The sequence below is a fragment of the Lutra lutra genome, chromosome 10 (assembly GCF_902655055.1).
Source record: "Lutra lutra chromosome 10, mLutLut1.2, whole genome shotgun sequence".
In the NCBI taxonomy this organism is placed as follows: Eukaryota; Metazoa; Chordata; class Mammalia; order Carnivora; family Mustelidae; genus Lutra; species Lutra lutra.
The window spans coordinates 49,875,474-49,899,387 of record NC_062287.1 but is presented as its reverse complement, the minus strand read 5'-3'; the positions used below and the strand labels follow the sequence as shown (position 1 = coordinate 49,899,387).

The 23,914-nt window shown below is 36.8% G+C and overlaps 1 protein-coding gene and 1 pseudogene across 1 annotated transcript in view; one reads left to right on the top strand and one right to left on the bottom strand.

The window, feature by feature from the left end:
• TENM4 (teneurin transmembrane protein 4) overlaps positions 1 to 23,914 on the bottom strand; it is a 2,938,802-nt gene that overhangs the window by 2,150,538 nt on the left and 764,350 nt on the right. The window lies entirely within an intron of this gene.
• On the top strand, positions 1,856 to 20,415 carry LOC125079702 (60S ribosomal protein L15-like; annotated as a pseudogene).

Genomic DNA, 23,914 nt, shown 5'->3' with positions numbered 1-23,914 from the left:
TTATATTTATTTATTGAGTTAAAATGTTATTATAATTTACTGTATCTATTTCTTCTAACCTTTTAAAAATGCATCTACGAGAACATGTAATTTTAAGTATGTGGGTCACTTTACTGAATACTACGGGTTCAGATACTGAAGGAATAGAGATAAGATACTTTTTGCCTTTGAAGACGTTGCCTTTTTTCCAAAGAGGAAACGGACTCTAGGATATGGCTGCTGTGAGCTTCTGTTTTACAAATGAGAGCTTTTTGTTTGTTTGTTTCCTGGGCCCCTGGGTGAGACCATCAGCCTGAGCCTTGGGGCCTTTGAAAACCTGTTTACAATTCCACTCCCCTTGTCTTTTCTTTTCTTTTTTTTTTTTTTTTTAAGATTTATTTATTTGAGAGAGAGAGAGAGAGAACAAAATGAGAGGGGGAGAGAGAGAGGGAGAGAGAAATCATGTGAGCACACAAACGGGGCAGAGGGGCAGAAGGTGACAGAGAAGCTTTAGAACCCTAGGATCATGACCTGAACCTAAGGTGCCTCTCCACTCCCCCTTAAATAAGAATGCTTTTGAAAGTTCTCTGCTAAATGTGCCTCAGTATTTCACTTCAAAAAATGAAAATGAAAATAATAATATCAACTCCAAATTACTGTTATGGAAATTAAATCAGATAACCCATATAAAGTGTCCTGTTTGGGGACTGACTCTTGATAAATGCTCAGTAAATATAACCTCACTTTCTCTCTTCCTATTTACCCTGTCACTAAGGGACACCAGGCCAATCACCCTAAAATTGCTATTTTTTTTTTAACTGGACCATGATTGATTTTTTTTTCAAATCTTAATTTTTTTTCTTTATCTCATCACCCAACAAATGATAAGAGTGTTGCTTTTTTAAAGGCCAGCAGCTTGGGGCTGAATTTGTATTAAAGATGAAAAAAAAAATTCAATTTGTAAATATTCACTTGTCTATATATGCTCTCCTTTTCAATTTAGTGAAACAAATGTTAAAATTTTATGAGAAAACGAAGTTGTGCATGGCATTTTTGCCCTTGACAGCATGGATCTTAAAAAAAAAAAAGAATCAGTATTTCTTCTGTATTTATTTCTCTTTTAATTTCTCAAAATTTCCTCAGTTTTAGAATTTGAAGAACTTTCTATTTCTGCATGGATCCTAAAAGGTCTATGACTATGGTTTCCAGGTGTGATTTCTTTTCTTTTCTTTTCTTTCTTTCTCTCACTCTTTCTTTTCTTTTCTTTTCTTTTTTTTTTTTTTTTTTGTGGGCTCCACACACAGTATAGAGCCCAATAAAGGGCTTTAACTCATGACCCTTAGATCAAGACCAGAGTTGAAAACTAAACCAACTGAGCCACCCAAGCACCTCTGCGGTTACAATCTTGATTCGTAACTAAATGATCATTCATATAATCATTCACCATGCACTTGATAAATGTTTACTGGATACTTGTTATATGCTAAAAACTTCCAGAAGTGAAGGGGATATAGCATTTAGTATGTCAGATTCAGTTCCTGTACTCTCAGAGCTTATATATTAGAGAGACAGATGATCAATATGTAACACAGTCCTAACAATAGACAACGAGTGAGAAGATACAGGAAACTAAGACACAGGGAACTAAGGGAATATAAAGAAAGGAACTTAACCTTAGGGCCAGGGAAGTAACTTCTGAACTAGCAATGTTCAAAGCAAGACTATCACAAAGGAACAGGAGTTAGTGAGACAAGTATTACACCAAACCACATCCACAGATCCATAATGTAAAAACTTTGCCTACCATTGCTGTGCTTTTAAAAACAAAATAAAACTGGGCATTCTGGGAAGTCACTTTTGGCAATGGCAGATCAACATGAAGACCACAGTGATACAGAATACTCCTATGCACTCCACCTCTCAAAACTGCATCCAGGATGATGGTACAACTGAACAGCATCTTGTAGAAGGTACAGTCCCTATCTTTTTAAAAAGAGGTGCATCATCTTGAATATTTAGTAAATATTGGGAGTATTCTCAGATAGATATAAAATAAGTTTTCAGTGACCTGTTAAAATCACTCTTTTAATGGACTTCTAAGTATTACTCAATTTTTTATTAAGTGAAGTAATTCAATGGGACATTATACATTTAGGGAAAAAAAAATCTTCTAGAGCCATTCTCCAAAAAGTACCTTATGAAGAACATAAGAGAAGAGCTACAGACAGCATCTCATTACAAAATAACAGAACTTTTTTTAATTGAATTGTAGTTGACAGATGGAGGGGTACAATATTTTTATGTATTACAAAGTGGTCACCGTGATAAATCTAGCTACCATTTGTCACCAAACAAAGTTGTTACCATATCACTGACTATATTCACTATGCTGTACATTATATCCCTGTGATTTATTTTATAACTGGAAATTTGTACCTTTTAATACCCATTACCTATTTTACCCCACCCCTAACCCCCTCTCCTCTGGCAGACACTGGATTATTCTTTGTTCCTAGAAATCTGCTTCTGTTTTGTTTTGTTTTGTTAGATTACATATATAAGTGAAATCAGGTGGTATTTGCCTTTCTCTGACTTACTGTACTTCGCATAATACCTTCTGTTATAATCCATTTTGTTACACATGGCAAGATTTCATTCTTTTTTATGGCTGAAGAATACTCCATTAGAACATTTCTTCATGTGTATATATGTTTGTGTGTGTGCGTGCATGTGTGTGTGTATATATATCTTCTTTACCTACTTACCTATCAATGGATACAAAGGATGCTTCCATGTGTCGGCTATTGTAAAGACATGTTTCAATGAACACAGGGTACACACATATTTTTAATTAGTATTTTCAGGGTACCTGGGTGGCTCAGTGGGTTAAGCCTCTGCCTTTGGCTCAGGTCGTAGTCTCAGGGTCCTGGGATTGAGCCCCACATCAGGCTCTCTGCTCAGCAGGGAGCCTGATTCCCCCTCTCTCTCTGCCTGCCTCTCTGCCTCCTTGTGAACTCTCTCTCTCTGTCAAATAAATAAAATCTTTGTTTAGTATTTTCATTTTCTTCAGATAAATATCTAGAAGTAGAATTTTTGGATCATGAAATAGTTGTAATTGTGTTTTTTTGAGGAGCCTCCATATTGTTTTCCACAGTGGCTATACTAGTTTACATTCCCTCCAACAATACATGAGGATTCCCTCATATCCACGTCCTTGCCAGCATTTGGTATTTTGGTCTTTTTGATAATAGTCATCCTGACAGGTGTGAGATGGTATCTCATTGTGTTTTGTTTTTTGTTTTTTTAAAGATCTTATTTCTTTATTTGAGAGAGAGAGACCACAGGCATACACATGTACTCAGGGAAGGTGGGAAGGACAGAAGGAGAGGGAGAGAGAGAATCTGAAGCAGACTCCACATTAAGCACAGAGTCTGACATGGGCTTCTAGCCCACAACTCCAAGATCATGACCTGGGCCCAAATCAAGAATCAGACAGTCAACTGATGAGTCACCTAGAAGTCTCTTTTCTGTCCATTTTTAATTGGATTGTTTGTTTAAATACATCTCTATATCTCTGTTTATCTACCTATCTATGCATCTATCTTGAGTTCTTTAAGTTCCTCATACATTTTGCATATTAACCCCTTATCAGATATAGAATTTGCAAATATCATTTCCCATTCAGTAGACTGCCTTCTCGTTTTTTTTTAAAGATTTTATTTATTTATTTGACAGAGATCTCAAGTTGCCTTCTCATTTTATTGATGATTTCCTTTACTGTGCAAAAGATTTTAGTTTGATGTAGTCTCTTTGGTTAATTGTTGCTTTTGTTGCTCTTGCCTGAGAACATATTATCAAAAAAACAACTGCAAATACCTATCTCAAAGAGCTTACTGCCTATGTTTTCTTCTAGGAGTTCTATGATTTCTAACTTTACATTTAAATATTTAAGCCTACAATGGTAGAACTATTAAAGTGCATATTTGTTTAAAACTTACTGAATGTCTATTTTATATTAGGAACTTCTACTCTGAATTATTTTATTAGATCCCCTTATTCTCAAAACAATCTATAAAGTGTGATTTTTACCCGTTTTGTAAACATAAGGAAATGAAGCTTAGAGGATAGCAATAAATTAAGCAATAAATAAACCAAGCTCACAAAGCAAATTAAACAGTAGAAAATGGACAAACACATCAGCCCATTATTTCTGACCCTCTCTCAATAACAAACATTGATTAAGTCTGCAATGACTTAGTGGGGCCTGCATTATTGGTGTTTAAAATGGAATCCCAGATACCATTCACCACAATGAGGAGCAATCCTTCACCAAATGCTACTGCATTTGAAAACTACCCCTTGGCAACTGCCTCTAGAGTATTAGGATATCTTAGAGGAAAGAAACAGTTTTGGAAGACACACAATCAAATATGGTCCATCTGCCTAAACTCTTGGCATGTCATGTCCCTCAGGATTAAATATAAAATGTATGTAACTAATGTATATAAAAAGCATGTTTAAAAAAACAAAACTGGAAAATCTGATCTTGTGTCACCATTTTAAAATTCTGTATGTCTAAGGGTAAAGTTAATCACTTTTAGCACCCTACTATCTTTCTCCCCTGACCCAGACACAGGTACATGAACACACAAAACATACGTATTTTTGACCAACTTAAACTACATCTCAGCTTTAACACCACTTTCTCCAAGAAGTCTATTCTGTCCTTCCAAGTAAGAATTTATTCCTGTCCTGGGCACTCCCTGAGGTGCTTTTATTTAGCCTTTCTGCCCTTGTATTTAATTGTATGTTTACAGGTCTATCTTCCCCACTGAACTGCAACACGTGAACAGCAATGAATCTTAGTTTTTTGTTGCCTCAAGTATTTATAAGTTGGGGAAGGACCCTGATAAAAATGATCCAAAATTACCAATAGAAAATCAAGTGCACCTGTTAATCTTTACTTAAAATGAGGAAATAAGGGTGCCTGGGTGGCTCAGTGGGTTGAGGACTCTGCCTTCAGCTCAGGTCATGATCCCAGGGTCCTGGGATTGAGGCCCACGTGGGGCTCTCTGCTGAGCAGGGAGCCTGCTTCCTCTTCTCTCTCTGCCTGCCTCTCTGCCTACTTGTGATCTCTGCCTGTCAAATAAATAAATAAAATCTTTAAAAAAAAATGAGGAAATAAATCACACACAAATATTGAAAGCTGAAAAATAGTACAAACATACCATTCACAGAAAAATAACATTATAGTTTTATGAATTAATAGTCTAACATCTCTATGTATATACAGAGGTATGTATGTGCATGTGTGTGTATATACACACACAATAGACACATACACACTCACCCCCAAACTTCTGGGTCTGACCAATTTAAACCTAATTTTTCCTCTACCATCCACATTCTTCTAGTGTGCAGCTCCCTGGTACCTTTATTTTATATTGTGTAAATAATTTATGGACATGCACCTTTTGATCATGGAACCCAGTGAGGCAGCACAATGGACAGCAGGATTTCTACATACCATGTCTAACCTGGGGTGACTAGTCCTAAATTAATATACCTAGCATTATCTGTGAACCACATGCATCTGTGCTACTACATCCAAACTACACATATGTAGTATGTATGTTTTTAATCTATCCATCTACTTCTCAATGCCAATTTCCCTTAGCTGGATCTCCAAACTGCCCTGACAACTCAAATGCCACTCCTGAGAAAAAGTATGTAGTAGGAAAATTGAGTGTAGAGAGATGTAGGTTCTATCATTGCATTTAAAATAGATTGATTTTGCAAACCCTACAAAATATGTAACCATGTGAACATACTACCAAAGCCAGGGCTTTGAAAGGGCCTGTGTATATGCTTAAACTTCTCATTATGCTTACAACAAATCTGCTTTTAAATATGAAAGAACTAGGATGTGCCTTTTGTCACTTTTGAATCCCTTATTCCTAGTCCTGTGCATGACACAGAGTAAGCCCTCAAAATATATTTATTAAATGAATGATTCAAATTTAATCATGACAGTTTTTAGTCACATCTTTGTAACCCATGAGTTGCTTTGTAAAACAGTTAAAAATAAAATGGGGTGGGAACAGCTCACATTATTAGTGATGCTATGTCCAGTTTAAAAAACAGCAATAAAATTAATCTGGTGCTGTTATTACTATTATTATCATAAATATTGTAATTCTACCCCTGTGTATTCTTAAGAGGTACTTCTTTCCTTTCTATGATTAAGAGGTAGTGGAGAACTTAGCTGTTGAAATACTTTTTCACAAAGAATTTATTAACAAAAGAGACATGAGACAAAAGGTCATGAAAGGTAAAGTTCAAGAGACTTCTGCCTACCAACAGGAGAATGGATAAACTGTGACATGCCCATACAATGCAATAACTACACCAGAAATAAAAAGGAATAAACTACTAATGTACACTACAATACAGATAAGTCTTCAAATTATTATGTTGAGTGAAATAAGCCAGACAACATGCTATATGATTCCATTTATATAAAATTATTGAAAATGGAAATGAATTATGACAGATAGCACATCAGGAGTTTTGAGGACGGGACACCAAGGCATGGGAAGAAAAAATAATCAGACAAGAGGAAAGTTTTGGGGGTGATGGATGTGCTCATATCTTAATAATAGTGATTGTTTCATGGATATACACATATGTCAAAACTATAAAATATATATTTTAAATATGTACAGTTTACTACATATCAATTAGACATCAATTAAGGTGTTTTAAAAAATCAAAGGAACACATATTTATTGTTGTGTTTCCAAAATAAATTAATCATCATTACATACCATAGGCCCTTGAGACAGTAGACCCAGATATGTCCCTTATGTGTCCTCATTTGCCCAGATTTGTATGTCTGCTTATACAAATCTTTACAGTGCTTCACCAATTCCTGAGCCTCCTCAAAGATTTATAAAGGGTAATATTTAGTAGAACATTCTTATCAGCATTTCTAAAGAATCCCTATTTCTAGAGTGTGCTCAAGGCCAAGAGGGATTTGACAAAGCAAATAATAGCCTATGTAATGAAAGAGAAATTCTTACTCTAAAACAAATGCACAGCATTCTAAGACAAATGGATAGATACAGTCCCATTATATTAAAGCAACCTCTTTGCACATATGACAGAAGGTCATTTTAAGTGAAGAAAACACTTGCTTTTTAGAAAACCAAACTTAATATTGGATTCATGCTAAGGACATTCCAACTACTTATTAAGTACTGTGATATCTACACCAGAAACTTCTGCAAAATTGACTTTACTGTTTAAGGAAAGGACTCTCCTTAAGAGAGGGGTCTCCTCTGCCTCATTTCTACTCCATGTAAAATGTTTCTTGAATGATTATACAAAGAAATGTTATTAAGTATGAAACAACACTAAAATGAATATACCTTGGTTTATTTATTTTAACCAATTTCCTTCCTGGAAAAAATATTAAAATAAAATTTCAAGATGACAGGAGACAGTCCTGACCAAGACAGGCAAGTTATATATCCTCCAACAGCTACTTGTATCTATATAATACCTGTTCCAATGTTCCAATAATCCCAGGTCATAGGTAAGAAAGGTATCAATCTTCACATTTCATTTTAAAAATAAAAGTCTCCCATAAATTCACATTTTAATTGACTTCAATTTTTAAAAAAATAGGGGAAGTCCTCCTTTAGTCTCTCCTGTTCCCTCTCCTTTTATGGTGTGCTCTTCTGCACCTTTAGTTTTTCCTATGTTCATACAGACAGGTGTAGACATTGGAGTGTTTCAATTCCTACGTCACTGTTGTTGTTTTTTTATAAGATTTTATTTATTTATTTGACAGAGAGAGAGAGATCACAAGTAGGCAGAGAGGCAGGCAGAGACAGAGGGAGAAGCAGGCTCCCCGCTGAGCAGAGAGCCCGATGTGGGGCTCGATCCCAGGACCCTGAGATCATGACCTGAGCCAAAGGCAGAGGCTTAACCCACTGAGCCACCCAGGTGCCCCCCTATGTCACTCTTGACTTTATACTGCTCTCCCAACACACTGTACTTTTAAGGCCTACTCTGGGTCTTTGCTTAAATTTTGGTTCCAGTTCTTGTAATACTGTGTTTCTACTGATAAATTACCACTTTTCTATGGATTTTCTGACCCCCTCCTTGGCAGATTTAATTACTTCCCCTAAAGACTGGTATTAATAACACTTAATATATACTGTTTTCCTTGCCCTTTAAACACACATTTTTCTAAATGAAAATACTATTGTATAATAGGTATTCTTTACATATAATTTTCTCTTCAACTAGACTGTGAACTACTGCATGGTGGACTAAATATGATCTAAATTGTTAAGAATTTCCTGGAGAAAGACAGACCTGGTATGAATGCTATCTCTGTCTGACGCATCTAGGAATCTGGTTTTGGAAAAGTTACTTTCTAGAAGTCATCTTACTTTTTTCATATATGAAATAGAAATCATGACACCTAGCTTGGTGGACTATGTTCAAGAAGATATAATGAAATACTGTATGTAAAGGATGCCTGGTACATAATATATGTTCAATAAATGATAACTAATGTCAATGCTGTTTTATTGCTGTTATTGCTTTTGCAGTGACAGCTGACACCCAGGAAATCAAAATGTGTTTTTGAAGAGCTTCCAGTTACTCTCCAGGTGGTAACTCCTTGCAGATTTTCAGGCAGAAGAATATTACAGAGATCATGGGACACTATTCCTCAAAGCAATCTGACCCTCACAAACATATTGGTGTGATGTGACAGAGGTTGCTATAGTGCAAATGAAGCGAACTGCAGCCACAAAAGCCATCTGGGGTCTACTGAGGCATCAAGCCCATAGGAGGTAATGAAAACATACATCACCCGTTAACCTTTTAGGCCACTGGACTATTGAACATAACAGGAGCATAATGGCTTTCCTGATGTGTCAGAAATTCCCCACTCCTGTCTACAGGTAGTTCATCAAATTGCTCCATGCTTATTGCTTCAATCTGCATTCAGCTTTAATATGCCCTATATGCCTAAATCTTTTCTCCCGAAACCTTCAAGACCCCAGGAAATTATTGTGCCTGAATGCCATACTCACTAAGTGACAAAGACCCTGAACGCTGAAAATCAAGCCTGCTATACTACAGAAATAAAAAGGAGAGAAGTCATGTTAAAAATAAATAGTTTCAAAGATTTCATGAAAAAAAGTCAATGCAATTTGCAACTTCATTTGTTCTACTGACAAGCTGATAAAATGTTGGTGGTACAAATGCATCAGGAAATTTGACACAAATTGAAAGTGACTACACATTCCATTATCCCAAACTCCCTTGGTAATGGAAAATGATTGTTAAAGACAGCTTCTAATATGTCTTAGATGTATAAGGCTGTCTATGGGAAATAATACCCTCGATTATCAGGAAAGATAAGCATTTGAAAGGAGGCAAGGGCTGCCATGATTCTGTGATCCAAGCCTCACTATTCTGATTATTGGCTGCACAAACAATTTCATTAAGAGATACTAAAATATACAAAAGAAAACTATTATCAATGAAACATTTAATAATCGGGATATAGAAATGGCTCATGAGTCATTAACAGGAAAGCCAACGTAGTCAGTCAAAAATTAAAGCTTGCTAAGATATTTATTGCAATTTTTCTAAAAGAGTGTTAACATATATTTAAATGGCATTCTATTTATGGAAAATGGTTATTTAAAAAATATTTAGGGGCACCTGGGTGGCTCAGTGGGTTAAAGCCTCTGCCTTCGGCTCAGGTCATGATCTCAGGGTCCTGGGATTGAGCCCCACATTGGGCTCTCTACTCAGTGGGGAGCCTGCTTCCTCCTCTCTCTGTGTCTACTTGTGGTCTCTGTCAAATAAATAAATAAAAATCTTTTAAAAAAAATATTTAAAATATGGCACACAAAATTAAGTTTTCTCTAGAAACTTCTGAAATTAAAGTATAATTAGAATCTAGAACATGGTCTTTTTAACTTACTTCATTTATTTAATAATGTGGCTTTGTTAACATTAGTATGTTGTATCTTATGCAAAAAATGATTATATAATCAAAGTGCCTAGATTCTTAGGAGTTAGAGAAGATACAAGGATACAAAATGTTTATGCTAATACAATAACATCATATCAGAGTACTTATTTTCTTTCTCTTACAGGGAAAACTGGTCTTACAGAAATTAAGGGCTCTTCCCAAAGCCACGCAACTAATAAGTGATAAAGGTGGGGTTTGAATTTAAGTATGCCTCACTTGAGAACTCAAATATCTTCTCCTATGCCATTTCTTCTAATAAAGTCTAATCCTGTATTTTATTTAATTCTGAATATTTCTACTTAATATAATCCTTCATCATTTATTAATTCAAAAATCATCTTCCAATTCATCAATATGAAAAAAAACACTCAATTCATTTCAAAATATTTACTGAGAATTTACTAGTTCCTAAGTATATGCTTATTAGTAGACATTCACCAAATGCCATAATATAACAACAGTAATCATTCAAACAACTTCAATCACAAGTAAAAGCAACTCAACCCAATGGGATGCCTAGATGACTCAGTAAGTTAAGCGCTGGCCTTAAGCTCAGGTCACGATCCCAGGGTCCTGGGATCGAGTCCTGCATTGGGCTCCTTGCTCAGAGGGGAGCCTGTTTCTCCCTCTCCCCTCTGCAGCTCCCCCTGCTGTGTTCTCTCTCTCTAGGGCAAATAAATAAATAAAATCTTAAGGAAGGAAGGAAGGAAGAAAGGAAAGAAGGAAGGGAAAGAAAGAAAGAAATAATCTAACTAACTCACTCAAACCAAACTAACTTAAACAGCAGATAGAGATTTATTGGCAGGTCACTGGTGATGTTTCCCTAAGTAAAGGAAGAACTGCAGGAGCCAGAGCATCTTTGGGTCTCTAAGAGATAAGGCTTGAGCCTTTTCTCACCATGACTCTCCATCTCTCACCACTACTGCTTTTCAGAAGTTGGCTTCATCTATTCAGCCTTCCCCATGTGATGACAGACATGATTTCTATAGCTATGAAGTCACATCATGACAGTATGAACGGTGACAAAGTTCCCTGCAGCTTAGCATGTAAAAACATCAGTGAAGGGAGTGCCTAGGTGGCACAGTTGGTTAAGTGACTGACTCTTGGTTTCAGCTCAGGTCTAATTTTAGGGTCGTGAGATCAAGCCCCATGTTGGGTTCTGATGCTCAGTGCAGAGTCTTGGATTTCTCTTTCCCTCTCCCTCTGCACCCCGACCCCTGTTGTCTCTGTTCCAAAGAAAGAAATAAAATCTTTAAAAATAAATAAACAAATAAACAAACAAATATGTAGTAAAAACATCAGGGAAGGATTTAAATGGCCAGCTAGAGTCACATAATGATCCATTACCAATCAGGCCAGGGTGATGAAACATTATGGTTATAACCCCAACCTCTATCATCTACAAAATGGATATTTTGGTTGGGAGTTCCATAAGAATTACAGGATTGCAGTGGAAGAAAAACAGTTTCCTAAAGAAATAGGCCAGGGAACTGTTACAAGTAGAAGATCAGGAAAGCAAACTGGGTGGTCAGAATTGACAGACATCAGCAATATATACTAGCTAACATTTGTTGAACATGTACTACATGACTGGTATTAGTCTGAACATACTAAATGTATTATATTACTTCATCTTCACAATAATCATAAGAAATAGGTTATATTTTTATCTCCAATAAAGTTTAACAAATTAAGGCTTAGAGAAATTAAATAAATTGCTCAAGGAGGTATGGCCAGTAGCTAGAAAGGTTGGATGGAACATAATGTCTGATATAGCTCTTATAACCATTCTGTACTACCTCCAAGTTGGTAACTGCTGTTCTTTTTTATCCATTGCAACACACAGCAAGATTTGTAGGTCCTAGGTATCCTTCTTTGTGAATAGTTCAGTTTGTTAATGTCACTAAAATATATTTCAAAGCAAAATGCATGTATCAGATGTATCTATAAAACAGGAAAATGAGTAGGAATATCATACTCATAATTTCGATCTTTTTTTAGTGAAGCCACTGGATTAATTTAAAACAAACAGCAACATCAACATGGGGAATCTTCTTTATACTTGGGCCAAATATAATGCTTCAAACACTTTCCTGTAGACTGCTGCCAAAGCAGGTATTTGTCTCTTTTCGAAATTAAACACTTGATAGTTTCTACCTTTAACCTCTATGCTGATTTTGTATGTATTCATTCCTGGGTTGAATTTCTTTCTTTTGACTTAGTTCTCAGCTAATGTTATGCTGAGACACCTCTCTTTCATCTATGGTACTGATGTTATCATACTACTTACCACAATAGAGACCATACATTATCTATCTGATATTGTTGTTTAATGTTTGTTATTCCATTAGATAATAAACTTTCTGAGTCAGGGATTGTGTCTACTTTATTCATCATTGAATGCTCAGTGGCTAGCCAAGTGTTTGGTAGGTAGAAGAGTCAACCAACAGGTAATCTTGAATGAATAAATGAATGAATCTTCCAATATTTTAATATATATAGCACATATTTTGTCTAATCTGAAGTCAAATTCTGTTATTATTATTGTTGTTTTGTTTGATATTTAAGGTCAAGATAAAATCTCTTAGGACTAATATGACGTTTTCCTACTTTCAGCTTATTTGTCAGATGGAAACATACTGAGATTTGTTCATACCACCCTGTCCTTGCTCACACTGTTTCCTTGGCTTACACTGCCCAACTTTTGGTTTCCTGCGGGGTAAATTCCTAGTCTCCATTCTAGAATTTTTCTATCACCACATCATCTATAAATCTGTTTTGACTTCCCTATGGTAGTTTCTTCTCCACTCATGTTTTTATGGTGCAATTCTATTAATGCTCTTATCATCTGTCACTGTTATAAGTTTAAATGCTCGTATCTTGGAGAATGGATGCTATCGCTGAACATGACTTCATATTCCTGGAAACTAACAGAATACTTGGAACATAGTGCTATTTTCATGTTCATCATTTTTTTGATCAATAGAACCTTATTTCTTGTGGAATTCATCTAAAAACTCTTTGCCAGTGGCCTTACCAGAGAACCACATTCTGAGTATAGCAAGAACTCTGATGCTGATGGGATTTAGCTCTTTAGGAGATGAAAATACACAACTCCTGAGAAAAAGTCAGTTTGCTAGAGTAAAGGCAAAACTGTCCAAGAACGAAAGGATTTGGTGTGGGGGGGGGTGAGAAGTGGGGAAGAATTATTAAAGGTATGACAAAGGAAGTTAAAACTCAAGATAGGAGTATGTATTTTTTCAATATTGTGCAAATGTTCCCAACCAAAACTTACATTCTGGGTGTGAATTTCCCTGGCCAATAAACTACTCACTTTATATTTTACTTCTATCTTTTCCATTCTCTTTTCCAGATTTTCAATATCATCTATCCTTCTCTCACCTGCCTAGGCTCTTATTAGGCATCCAATGTATGACATTAATCCCATGACAAAATGACTTTGTAAAACAGGACATGTAAGAGAAGTATTTTACTAATGAAAGATCACATTGAAATGAATAAAGTATAAAACACAGTGACTTATGCTTAGGGAGGCAGCCAGAAAATCACACTGGAATCACACCCGAATCACACTGATTAAGGTTCAAATTCTGACTGCCATTTACTGGTTGTGAAAATTGTTTATTAACTCTCTGAGCTCCAGTTCCCTCTTCTATATGACTGGATAATACCTACTCCATATGGTGATTGAGAAGAAGAAATAAAATAACATACAGAACAACTGATGAATACATGCTCAGTAAGTGTGTTCTGAATTGAGTTGAATTAAAAGAAATTTGTATGACCTTACATATTTATCTCAACCCATTCAAGTAATATCCTATTTAAAAATGTTAGGGAAATTAAATTTAAATAAGTGAATTAACCTTTCCAAGGTTTCAAAGTTAATAACTGGTACAATGAGGATCAAAATGCAGGAAGAAAAAAGAAAAAATGTACTTAAAGGGATGTACTGTAACAATTACCACGTCAGAAAGACTCTTGAGCATATAGACAATAATACAGTGTGACATATGAGAAAAATACTTACAATATTTACTCTTAAATAGTGATTAATAAAATAATAAACATTCACCAAATAATGAATTATACTTGATATCAAGCAGGGAATGACTAATTATTATCTGCTCCATCACTTCTGTTAAAACAAATACATGTTTATGCTCAAAGTGATATCATCTCTGATATAGAAGTTTTAAGATCTAAGAGCTATTATTGTGTGCAAGGTGCTAATACATCTTTTTGGAATTTCAGAGCATTTTTTGGAGGAGAAACTTGATGGAGCTTTGTAAATAATCCTAAATTTAGAGAAAAATAATTTTTAAAAAAGATAACCTCAGGTTAATGAGACAGTGGTTTCAAGATCCCATTCCACTCCAAAGCAGGCTTTCCCTAACTCATTAGCAATCTAAAGTTTTCAGGGCAGTTTAAACTTGATTCTGGAAAATTAAGTCCATTAGCAGCAGGTATTTTGGAGAAGTATTAACAGAAGCCTGGGTATTTCTAGAGCTCTGCTCCTGGAAACATATGCAGATTCTGAGCTCTTTTCCTTCACCTTCCACTTGCAGCAAGGGAAGCCTGAGGCATTTTTCAATGAAGCCACTCTGGGCAAACGCTAAGGGTCTTCCTGCTGCGTGTACCTAATAAAGGGAGTTGAGTAGGAGGTAGTGAAACTGGAAAGATGAAAAGTGGCACTACTGAAGGCTCCCTTTAACTCTCCAAATATGTAGCACCCAGTAAACAACAATCAGAACACACATGCCCTCTTGCCAGTGCCTATGATCAGCTGGTCAAACATTGGTGACCCCTGATTGTACTTAGCAGCCTGGAAAACTGCACCAGAGGCAGAGTTAGTCAGGTGACCTTCAAGAGTGTCCAAGTCAGAATTTTCCAGAGTCAAGCCTACAATCACATCTCCCATTTAATATTGCTGCCTCTCAGAACAAAATAAAATAAATGACATTTGAGACAAGTTGTTCATTCCCAATCACCTACCCTTTTCGGTACCTCTTACAGGTAAAGCCAAACTCCAGTTTTCATAAACAGCCAACTCAGTACTCATCTGGAAAAGTGTGGAAACCAGGAAAAATGAAAGATCTCCAGACTGTGCTCCTAGTAGCTATGCTAATCTGGAGAAGAGAGCACGTTGTGATTAAAGAATAAAGATAAGACATGTAAAGTATCTAGCTACTAGAGCAATGTCTGATGCACCACTAGCATTTAATAATAATAGAATGTATAAGGTATTCCTTTTGCTACATATTAGTTCCTTTGCTCATTTATTCCTTTGCTCATTTTGGTGACTTGCCTTTTCAATGTCCAGGCAGAGAGGATTCTGTTACTCCTTTCAAGTGTAACTACTGCAAATGTGTTCTTGGCTTAGCCTCTTCCCAGATGCTGAGCTGTCTAGAAACCTAGCTTCCAGGTGTATCCCTTTACCCATACAAGTGTACATCTTCCCCCTTCCCTGGCTCTCCCTCTACTATGTGGATGAATGCACATATCCCTCTGCATCTCACTTTCCAATCTCACGGCCCTTTAGTTTTAAGAACCTGAAGATGCTCAAACAGAAATCATCTCACCATATATTAACGGTAATGATTTCTGTTTGACCATCAAATGATTCCATTTTTAATTAAAGTGTAAAGCCTGACAAACTCTAAAAATATGTAACTACAGGGATGCCTGGGTGGCTCAGTTGGTTAACTGGCTGCCTTGGGCTCAGGTAATGATCCCAGGGTCCTGGGATCGAGTCTCCCATCAGGCTCCCTGCTCAGGGTGAAGCCTGCTTCTCTCTCTGCCTCTGCCTGCCATTCTGCCTGCTTGTGCTCTCTCTCTCTCTCTGACAAATAAATAAATAAAAATCTTTAAATAAATAAATAAATAAATACTGCATTTAAAAAAAAATATGTACTGCAGACAAGAAAAAGAGTACATTATTAAAACTGGCAAATTAAAAACAAACAAACAAACCTTTGCAACTTCAAAAAAAAAAGTTATCAGAATTTATGTCAGAAGAAAGAAATTTTTTTTATGGAATCCTGAATTAGAATCCTGGCTCTTCCATTTTCTAGTTAAGAGACAGAGGGGACAAGTCAGGTCAGTTCATTTTTCCCAGCTGATGTTCCCTCCTCTGTGAAGTGAGGTTAATAAATGTTTCCTTTCCAAGCTAGAGATCAGGAGTTATTTATAAAGACATACAAATGACAAACACTTACATTCATGAACCCTTAGTATGTATCAGCATGTTAAAGCACTTTCCATGATATCTTATATGAGAAAGAATATTTATATCCCCATTTAACATAGGAAAAACTGAGGCTGTATTACTATTTTATATAATTATATTACAAGTACAAGTACAAATCACTTTTTAACCAAAGCATGCCCTGTAATGTCAGTTATTAATTATTATTATTATCCCTTCAAAAAGTAAGTGAACATAAGATTTACAAAGATCCATGTTTGGTTTCTCTCAAGGAAATGAAGTTGTCATTCTGTGCCCACCCTTTCCCTCCACTGCTAGGCTTCGCAGGTGTACTGTCTACACTTGCAGACTCCACTTATGTGTGACTCTTCCTTCCTTACGCTCCTGCAATCTTCATCTCATCCCCACACCTCCTTAAATCAGGAAGAAAAGGGAAATAATGTTTCTATTAAAACAATAAGGGGGCCAGAGTTGCATCATTTCTTAATTAACTGGATGGTGCCTGTCTTTCTCCTCTCCTAATTACATGCTTCTCTTTTCATTTCCTACTTGTGATGAGAATCTACACTCTTAAATAAAATCAATTTAAAATTTGAGTTGACTGGGTATCAACTTTACTTTAACGGAAAATGACATTAGTTCACTATACCACCTCAAAAAAGAACTTCAGGGTTACGAGGATTAAGTTAGCTTATTCTTGGTTTACTCCACACATCTTTATTGAGCAATGCTAAGTACTGGGCATAAATCAGTCAATAAGAAAAATGTGCTTTCTGTTCTCGTAGGACCACATTAGCAGAGGAGACAGACCTTGTCTGTGTCACTGATAAGTGGAGATGAAAAGTGTGTATCTGTGTCTTATTTCACTTGATAGTACTGTGTAGTAGTAGTTATGATTGTTACAATAGTGTCTCATCTTTATTGGTACTTATTATATGCCAGGCATTGTTCTATAGACCTTGCAGGTATGAACTCTTTTAACAACTGTTCTAAACTGCAAGACTGGTCATGTCACTTTCCGATTTCAGTGGTTCTTGGCAGATCCAGATTAATGGGTAAACCAGCTGGGCATATGAACGACATTAGAATATCCACAGGGCACTAAAACATCACTGGAAGTAAAACTTGATGGGGAAAGTCATATTTATCGGAACTCTTTTTAAGGAGAAGACAAAAAGTGGTTGGAAAAAGTAGTTTATATGGCTGCTGGGCATGGAGGGTAAAAATCTTCAGCAGGGAGGCTTAAGTGTTAAGAGTTACTCTCTAAAGTACCTTCAAGAGAAGACGGGTTCTGTTAACTTCCACCTTTGTATGTCTTTGTCAAAAGGCAGTGGGCATGGGGAAAACAAAAATGGGCTACTCTCTACATCTGATGAGAGACTGAGCACTGGCAATGTCCCTGGCCAATCTCTCATGCAATCCTCATAGCTTCCTCTAAACATATGTTGGACAGAACTCAAAAACTGTGATTAAAACAAAGGTGAATTATTGTTCTTCTAAGTCATTTTTATTCTTTAGGCATGCCTTGAACTTCATAATTATATCAAGTAATTTCTTACTTTACAAATCCTTCCTATCCTGGTGTCTATCTTTCTATCCTTAACTGCTACCATCCTGTCTCTGTTTATGTTTGCACACCACTACTATCACTTCACCAATTTCTTTTCTAATTATTTATCTGACTTCACCATCAAATATGAGTTCCGTAAGTATGGTAATTTGTCTTATTCATCTTGGTACTCCATTGCTAATATCCTGAATAATGTATATAAGTGTAATATATACCAGGTAACAATTTTCTACTGAAGGAAAAATCACAGTAACTTCTTTACTAAGTCACAGCTACTGCATCTAAGAAAACTGTACGTACAGGTCAGATATCCAATAAATATTTGTTCAATGTCTATATGATCATCTGATCCCTTGTTCCTCTAAATAATGTTCATTTCCTCTAATAAGGCAAATCATTTTTTTTTAACTTTCTTTGGATAGTCTTTTTGCTATTCTTGTATTTCAGAACATTCAGAACGGTTTAGTTTCAAAATTCTGAAGTGTGTTAAAAATGTTATTTATAGACTAATTGGCAAAGCCATATAAATGCAATGATACCAGCTCAATTTCTGGGTAGAGTCTTGTTTGGTTCATCATAATTTGACAAGTTGGCATGCATGAGGTTAATGAGAAAATTCATTTTATCTGACAGAGTAGGCATTATGGAGAGCAAAAGTCACACTAATAAGGAATTACACATTATACATATTGCATAGTCTTTGTAATTTTTCTTAATATATAATGAATGGTTTGCTTTGCTGAACTCTAGTTAAAAAGAGAAAGAAAGGGCAACACCCCGGACTTCTAAAGAGAAACAAAATGTCTTAATAACTTCATGTTCAAGGCACAAGTTCAAAGTGATATCCCAGATGGGCAAACATGGACCTGACCACCTGCCTACTGTGGAAGCACACAAGAGAACTGAATTATTTGTCCACATTACTCTGAAAATAATTGTTTACAGTAATCATACCAGGTATATCCCACTAGCACTCATAAACATCTTTCTAAAATAAGCTAACAACTACAAACACAGGGAAATAACCCTTTTCCTATAGGCAGTGAGTAGAGATCCAAATAACATTCCTATTATACCCACCAGAAGGAAAAATTCAACATAATTTCCTCTCTAAATATTTGTTGGTGCCTACTATATGATGAGCACTGTGCAAGGTGTTAGAGAAACAGCAAAAGGCAGACATAATGTCACTGCCCTCAAGGAGCACACAATCTAGTAAGAAGAGCTTACATTCCTGAATGTTCCAGGGTGAAAACATTTGCCAGTGAGATTTAGCAAGTGAATGTTGTCAAGGAGAGACAGATTTGGTTCTTTCTGAGTATATTGGATGCCCAATTAGTTTTATGAGGATCTCTGTCCTGACATGGGTTATTCCCTAAGAAACCAAAGAGCAGAGACAGTCTCTATGTTAAGCACCAAGGTCTAACCATTTCCCAACCTGGCAAAAGCTTTATAAGTCCAACTTCTTGTGCTTGTCATTAATGGTCTTGCTTGCCACTTCTAGTACCAGTGTGTGGACATACTTGGCCAAAAAATCACACAAAAGGGGCACCTGGGTGGCTCAGTGGGTTAAGCCGCTGCCTTTGGCTCGGGTCATGATCTCAGGGTCCTGGGATCGAGCCCCACATCGGGCTCTCTGCTCAGCGGGGAGCCTGCTTCCTCCTCTCTCTCTACCTGCCTCTCTGCCTGCTTGTGATCTCTCTCTGTCAAATGAATAAATAAAATCTTAAAAAAAAAAAAAAAATCACACAAAAAAAACCAAAAAACCCAGAACAACAAAAAACCCACTGTACACGTAAGGGGCTTGAGATCACTGTATTTAAGTATTTAAATGTTAATCAGTAGTAGGCTCAAAAAGGATTGTGGGAGAATGGCTCTTCCCTTTCCATATGGTGGCAGCCATCAGCTCAAAGGTAAGCCAAGGTAAGCACCTTACAAGTATATCCAGGAGCTATGGAAGAAGAAGCAGTCTGATGTAATGTGCTTTCTTCTCAGGATGCCCTGCTGGGAATACCACCAGCTCTCTGCCCTCCACAGGGCCCCCTGTCTAACCTAGCCCAATAAAGTATGCAGACTGGGATACCAGGCCAACCAAGGTTATATCATATGTCAGATTCATGTGTGATATGGTGGCTGCAAATGCCTGGTTCTTAAGGGTGCTACTGACAACAAGCCTGTTCATCACAGTGTTAACCAGCTAAGGTTTGCCTGAAGCCTTCAGCCTGTTGCAGAGGAGTGAGCTGGACACCACTGTGGGGTTCTGAGAGTCTTGAATTCTTACTGAATTGGCAAAGATACTACCTAGAAATTCTTTGAGGTAATCCTCCATGATCTATTCCTTAAAAGTATCAGAAGAAACCCTGACACCTAGTGCATCAGCAAACCAGTCCATAGCACAGAGAGATTCAAGGGCTGAAATCTATACACTGTAAGAACCACCACCTAGGAAAGGGCCACAAATTCCACCACACTCTTGGTGGTTCTTGCCAGGCAGTGTGGTGAAGACACAATACTCTCCAGCTCTACCATTACAACATACATACAAGAAATGTTTGTAAAATTCTTACTTAATAAACAATTTAGGGTAGTAAAAAATAAATATCAAGCAATAATAACAATATTTAGCATTTATATTGAGATTCAACTATTTACAATGTGCCTTCACAGTGCATAATCTTAGTGGCTCTCACCCCTAGCTGTGCCTCAGACTTACTTGTATGGGTTGTTAAAATCACCAATACCTAAACCCCAGACCAGCAGATTCTGATTCATTAGGTCAAGAACAGTATTTTTAAGCAGTTTCATGGATGATCTGGAATTGCAGGCAGGATTGAGACCTATGGCTTTATGTCATGTTTCTCCATAGTGTTCCTGGGAAACAGGCTTTCTTTATACTTCATGTGCATTCACTCCCTTATGCTTAGATTGTTTCTCCTAAGGCACCTTTCATCTACCCAGTCATCAAAAAGCCAGAGCAAAATCATAAATGAGAACCTTGAGCATACCTCTGATCTCACCTTAGTGTGCTACACTTTTTTTTAAAATCACTGTTGCTTATTTGATTCATCTTCTACTTGCTTGTGAGCTCCTTAAGAGCATGTACTTATTATTATCTATTCACCCTTTTCTTTTAAGAAGGCATATATTGGAGCCTTTGGGTGGCACAGTCCAACAAGCATCCAACTCTTGGTTTCAGCTCAGGTCATGATCTCAGGATCATGGGATCAAGCCCCATATCAGGCTCTGTGCTCAGCATGGAGTCTGCTCAGGACTCTCTCTCCTGAGAGAGAAAGATAATGTATTATATTACTTGAACGTGACAGCATTAAAATGAACAAAAATAATACATTGTTCTTACTATATGCCAGGTGCTATTTCCTGCATTGTGTAGGTATGAATTGATTTAATCTCCATGCAATCTCTATGAGGCAGATGAGGTAAGTACTGCCAACTTTCTCATTTTACAGATGAGGAAACCGGAGTACAAAGAAAGTTAGAAACCTAAGGTCACATTATCTGTTTAATGGAGGCATTAATAGCATGTCCATATCACAGGATGAAGAAAATTCTTTTCATTTCACAGATGAGAAAACTGAAACTCTTGCTATCACACCAGTGTGGACCGTTTATACTGTGGTTTAAATACTTGCTCTTTATTACAGTATCTGGAGTTTGGAAGAGTCTCTGGGTTCATTGTACCCTGCATATAATACTTCTTTGACACTGTGCTATTCTGTCAAGTGGGGGAGGCAGAAGATACCAGCTGAACCAGTGCATGTACCTCCAGCTGAAAACAGATGATGTTAAGGAACACTGCCAACCATCTGTTGACATACTGATTTGCCACTGAAAAAAATGGAGTGCATTTGTTCACATTTCCAGATTATTTAAAAATAAGGAGCAATGGGAGTTATTAAATTGGGCAATCTGAGTTCTAAGTAGCATTTATACAATTTTTTTTTTCTGGATGCCTTCCTTAAAATTAAATTTTTAATAACCTTTAAGCCTTGTAGCCTTGAGGGAATAATTTCTTTCACAGTAGTTCAAAGGTTTAATTTCACAGTAAAGCTTTTGAAATATGGTATTATCCCTTTTGTTCTAGAAAATTACTGTTTAAAAAAAATCATATTTCAAAGTAATGATTGTAATGAGAAAAAAGATATGAGGCCCAACTTCAAAAGGAAAAAATGATAACCTTGCCTGTGATGTCTTCTAGTGAGCCTTTCCCTCGTGGATTCTAATTTGTAACAGTTCGAGAAGTCTCTGGTATTGCACAGTCTCTGCCTGGTAATACAGCCCAGGTTGGCTACAGTCTAACAGTGAGGAGGAAGGGCTGATATAGACATAATGGAAGCCATTAACTTTCTTATATGAGTAAAATGCAGTATGTCTTCAGTCCTGCTGTGTGTGTGTTTTCTGTAATGCCATTCCCAAACAATGTTATCTTTGTAGTTCTAAAGCCATTTTTGTGGACATTAAAGTTGTGTGTAGAGTTGCAGAGCAGGCCGTGGGAACTGAAAAGTGTAGAACAGCCTGACAGGGATGGAGAAGAGAACCACTTAATGCAGTGTACCCAGCATGTGCGAGACACTGTATTCTGGTCTTTACATATGTTTTATCTTTTTTTTTTTTAACTTATTTATTTGAAAGAGAGAGAAAATGAGACAGAGAGAGAGAGCATGAGAAGGGGTAAGGTCAGAGGGAGAAGCAGACTCCCCACCAAGCAGGAAACCTGACGTGGGACTCTATCCAGGAACTCCAGGATGATGACCTGAGCCAAAGGCAGTTATTTAAGCAACTGAGCCACCCAGGCCCGCTGTTTTATCTTTTTTAATCTTCATAGCAGCTCTCTGAGATAAATAGTATTAGCCCCATTTTACTGATGTTAAGGCTTCAATCTATAAGAGATGATACTTAGCTGGTCTAATTAGCTTAAAAATCAAAGTCAGTCACTACAACCTCTATTCAGAGCTCCTTGGCCTAGTTATCACTTTATTAGAGTATTTAAAAGGATTTGTTAAATTGTAAATTCATAAAGACATGAAAAAGTTTAAAAAGACTCACAGAATAAGTATACATGCAGGGTAGACTTAGAACCACATGTACCCAGAATTTACAAAACAAACAAACAAACAAACAAAACCTATTAGCTATTAAAGGACTGAAACAAAAGGAAATGTGGGGTAATATGGACACTGGATAAGATCTCAAAATGCATGCATGTAATTTGTAGGGCTATAAAATCTGGAACAAATCACTGAAATCCTCTTAGCCTCAATTTCTGCATCTGAGAAACGGGCACAAAAGATATAAACAGCTTCCCTTAAGTGATAAAATGGAAAGCTTTCTGAACTATCAACTCTGATGTTAAGTACACCTATGGCCATTCACTCTGTGGCTCTGTGTATGCATATGTGTGATAATTGGTTTTTCACATGTTTCCAACACAGTATTTACCATACTTCACTGCAATGATCTATTTAAGTATTTTTCCCACAAACATATTTTAAGATCTTTAGGGCAGAGATTGTATCCTGTTCATCATTATGATGGGAGAGCAGAGGGTAAGCTGAAGATAGGGCAGGAGCAGACATCCCACAACCCTCACCCCCATGGGATACATGTGACATTCCTGAGGCACTCCAGGTTGTCCTAAAACTAAGGAAAGGAAAAACAAACAGTTAACCTACAGAGATCACAATCCTGCAATACCCTGAGTCTCCCTCAGTTTGCAAATGTCTTAGAACAAAGCATTTCTATCAATAACCTAGCTTCCAGAAGGAAATGTAGATACAATTAAATTAAGTGGCAGCCCATTGATGGATACTTGAAGCAGGCAGAGTGTAATGTTCCTCCAAGAAGTTCCCAACTATCTTCATGTTAATGCCTTGCTAGAGAGAAAAACAACCTTAGCTTGACATCCTGTGAGTCTTCTTTAACATATGAAAGTTCTTTCAAACCCTCCCTTTTTCCTTACCTCTCCCAACCCCATAGTATATAATCAGACCCAGAGTAACAGTTCTTCTTGTGCACAGGTCCTGTCCCCATGCTTTAATAAACCACCATCTTG